Genomic DNA, 4699 nt, shown 5'->3' with positions numbered 1-4699 from the left:
GTGTATGTTTTGTTTTGTGTCTTCTCATTCGTATACTTGCATATCTATACATGCTCATATATACTTAAATGACAAACTGAGATATACTTAAATGTATGTATGTATGTATGTATATATATAGTGAAGGCGCATAGCTCAGCGATTAGAGCATCGGGCTTACGATCGTGAGGTAGTGAGTTCGATTCCCGGAAGGGCTGTGTGTTATGTTCTTGAGCAAGACACTTTATTTCACGTTGCTCTAGTTCATTCAGCTGTAGAAATGAGTTGTGACGTCACAGGTGCCAAGCTGTATCAACCTTTGCCTTTCCCTTGGATAATGTCGGTGGCATGGAGAGGGGAAGCTGGTATGGATGGGCGACTGCTGGTCTTCCACAAACAACTTCGTCTGGACTTGTACCTCAGAGGGGAACTTTCTAGTTGCAATCCGATGGTCAGTCATGGCCGAAGGGGGTCTCCCTTCTTATGTATGTTCTTATTCGGTTTATTTCAAGATTTCTGGCCAATAGACAAAGAGCCGGTTTCTAACCTAAATCTAAGGCTCCTTCATTGAAATGCCAATATCAACAAGGTTTTTTTGTGTGTATGTATGTATGTATGTATGTATGTATGTATGTATGTGCAGATTTGTATGTTTTAAGCATGTATTCTCATGCATATAGTTACATATCTAGACATGCTCATATATATCTAAATGATAAACTTCTGGAAAGTTTTATAGATTTTTACAGTTCCAGTGATGGATTGGATCTGTAGTCTTCGAATTAGCTTTCTCCTTTCTGGTGTTGAGAAGCCTAATTTCTCAAGATTGGTATTTAGGTAGTGTTACATATCCCATGGCCCCAATAATTACAGGTATAAACCTGAACTTGTAATCTGGATAGAGTAATTGCAGATTTCTCAATAGTTCAGCATAGGTGTTCTCTTTTTCACTGATCTTCAGCTTTATGTTAACATCTGCTCGGCAGCTAATTTCCACAACTGTACACTATGTTGTTGTTGTTGGCACTCCGTCGCTTACGACGTCGAAGGTTCCAGTTGATCCGATCAACGGAACAGCCTTCTCGTGAAATTAACGTGCAAGTGGCTGAGCACTCCACAGACACGTGTACCATTAACGTAGTTCTCGGGGGATATTCAGCGTGACACAGTGTGACAAGGCTGGCCCTTTGAATGGATGTATGTACGTACACGACACAGAAAACAACATCCGGTTCCTGTCCACTAGATACAGAAAACAACATCTGGTTCCTGCCCAGCCACTAGATACAGAAAACAACAACCGAGTGAAACAACAGCGTCTAGTTTACGGATGGCAGACATACGACAGTTTCTCTTGCTACACCACGCATTTTGTTAGTTTTATTTCCGTACATTTACACTGTTGAAGAAGTTTCTGTTCAGGTGTTGTTTTACCATTTTTAATCACATTCTACATTTCTTTACAAGACAGATTAGAAAAATTCTCAAGAGATTTACTGTCTAAATTTGAAAAATGGTTAACTTCTGCAATAAAATACGACTCCAAAAGTTACTTAACCACCAAAGGCAAATGATCTGATTGTCAAATAGAAACAATGTCTGAAGTATTGAAATAATTGAAAGTATTGAATCGTAAAAGTATTCAGACATGTCAAGTATTTATGCCTGACCACACATATACACTTCTAACTTTATAGTGAAATGCAGCAATTATTCTGTATTTGTTTTACTATATTTAATGCTTGTTGGAATTACAATCACAACTATACTTAAAGAGTGGCGAAGCAAAACTTGCATTAAAAGTTACACTAATATTTCACAGTAACCACTACACCTAACGATATAAAACCTAATGCAGAACAAAGAGTACATTGTTAGTTAATAATAAACTTGTTTTTTTTATGCAGGAATATTAGAGAATATGACTGCGTAGGAAGATAAACGCCAAAGAGTATGTGATTTGGTCCGTGCACGAGCCGATCCGAAGAGGATCTCAAGCATATTCGGAGTATCCTTACACACAGTTTATAACGTCAAGAAGAGAATGGACATTCAGAGGAAGTCTGGCAGCGGTGGGGTCAACAAGAAGCGGAATCAAGACTTCATCAACACCTTTAAGTCCAAAATTTCAACGAATCCAACCACATCCATGTGGAACCTTGCTTCTGAACTTGAAGTGGACCCCAAGACCATCAGAACAGCTGTGAATGATGACTTGGGTCTCCAGTCCCACACCAGGACACCGAGACACCTTCTGACAGAATCTATGAAGGCCGGGAGACTGGAGAGGTACCAAAAGGTTCTCACATATCTCAAGAAGAACGAGTCCACTGAAGATTTTCTCAAACGAGATCTTTACAGTGGATGATGTTGTGAAACGCAGAAACGACCTTTACATTGCGGAGTCAACAGCTGACATCAGAAGCACCTTCAGAACAAAACATCCAGCCCAAGGTCATGGCCTTCGGTGTTGTGGCCTCTGACGGAAGAAAGATGCTCAGCTACTACAAACCCGGAGAAAAGGTAGGTGCTGACGCCTGCTACAAGATGCTGAAATACCATGTCTTACTATGGTTCAAAGTCAACTACCCAGAGGGCAATTATGTGTAGACCTAGGATGGTGCTCCCAACCATACTGCCAAGAAAGTACAGAACTGCTGCAAATCCAACTTTGTTGCTTTCTGGCCTGCGGACTTCTGGCCCTCTTCCAGCCCGGATCTTAACCGTCTGGACTATGCCGTATGGGGCATTTTGGAGCATGCGACTAACAAAGGCTCCCACCCCAATAGCAACTCTCTGAAGGCTGCCATCAATGAGGAGCGGGTCAGGATATACAGTGACTTCGTGGTACGGGTTTCAAGGGCCGTGTGGAGGCCGTAACTGCAAAAAATGGAAGCCGCATAGAATAAATTATACGTTTTGTGAATGTTATTAATCTATTTTTGAATTACTAAACCTATTAATGTGCAATGTGAGAGTTTCAAATGTTACAGAAATTTTCCAAGTTTTGCTTCCCCAATTTTTTATATTTAGTATCTCCGGTTTGAATGTATGTAGCTATTGTTTATTTTGCTTACCAAGGTGGCATGTGCTATATCACCTGGATCACCTGGATCGGCCTGACTATCTGATGCCGAGTCGGCTTCGCTGGCCACAGCATTTGTTCTATTCTCCTCGTGCTCTTCCACGTTGTTCCAAACATCTTTCTTAAATCATCTTCCCACCTGATTGAAGGTCTTCCGAGTGGTCTCTTCCGCTCACGCGGGCACCACTCAGCAACTGCACGGGTCCACTGATTATTTGTGAACCTTGCGACATGACTGGCCCATCGTAGCTTTGCGTGGTGGTATTCTGCAGTATGTGCTATATATATATATATATATATATATATATATATATATATATATATATATATAGGCACAGACGTAACTGTGTAGTAAGAAGCTTGCATGGTAATCATAAGGTTCTGGGTTCAGTCTCATTGCGTGTCACCTTGGGTGAGTGTCTCCACTAACACCTCGGACAACCAAAACTTTGTGAGTAGATTTGGTAAACGGAAACTGAAAAAGCCCGAGGTATTATAAATATCTATATGTGTGTGTCTTTGTATCACTGTTTGTCCGCCACCACCACTTGACAACCGGTATTTGTGTGTTTACGTCTCCGTAACTTATAGAATAAGTACAAGTCTTAAAGGGAGTACAGTGGTCGATTCATTCGACTAAACTCCTTCAAAGTGATGCCCCAGCATGGCTGCAGTCTAATGACTGAAACAAGTAAAAGAATAAAAGATAGAAGAATTTTTCACCGCACTCTGCTACTTGGGAAGTTAAGTCGGTGCTAATGTTGTTTTCATGCAGTTAACACTAGATTTTTTTTTTTAGTTCGCGTCAGGGTTTGAACTGGTGCACATCGTGTGTTTGCTGTTGAAACGTTTCAAAAGAATGGCGAATCTGGTTTGTTTTTTGTGCTGCACCCTGTATAAACTCCTTGAAACCTGTTCTCTGAATACATTTTTATTGAAAACTAAAAAAGGTTTCCTAACGTCTTCTTCACTTCAGCACTAGTGATGTTTCTGGAGGAATTTCAACCATGTTTCGTGGTCTGCTACCACAACAGCTCCTTTATAGGATCCAGTTAGCTCAAGACATCATCAGAAGGAACCACGTCCGGTTTCGGCCCCTACTCCTCTACCGTTTTGACGTGGCGGGGCCACCCCCTTTCGGAGGTGTCTTCAGCTCTGGTGTTGGGTGCATGTCTTCTTTCTTCTTCACACCTATCACTGTTTGTGACTGTTCTAATGCAACTGTGGAATGTCCCTCGCTATGGTTATTTTCCAGGAGGTTCTGGCCACACGTCTTACGGTTCATCAACCCGCGTTGTGAATTACTTTCTTCTGACGCTTGTCTTCTTGGATAGAAGAACATCATTATGAGAATGGAAATATCCCATACCAGTGTAACAGTATTACAAACCACCAAAGTACTCGTTCGTTTTACTGTTGCTGTTTACAGCCAAGAATTATATTTCACTCGTACCTGATTGTTAAAAGGTATTATTGATCACAACAGGCATTGAATTAAAAATATATCGATTTATTGGGTCCGCCTTTGTTACTTTTATGTCTTGATGAAAGGATTACCGTATCGAAAATACAAAAAATTTAAGAGGGAACTTCAATTCTTAATTGTGTATTACCACTGTAGTTCATTTACCCTTC

This window comes from Octopus bimaculoides, chromosome 3 (genome assembly GCF_046866305.1).
Source record: "Octopus bimaculoides isolate indiv1 chromosome 3, ASM4686630v1, whole genome shotgun sequence".
Taxonomy (NCBI): Eukaryota; Metazoa; Mollusca; class Cephalopoda; order Octopoda; family Octopodidae; genus Octopus; species Octopus bimaculoides.
This window is presented reverse-complemented; position numbering follows the sequence as displayed.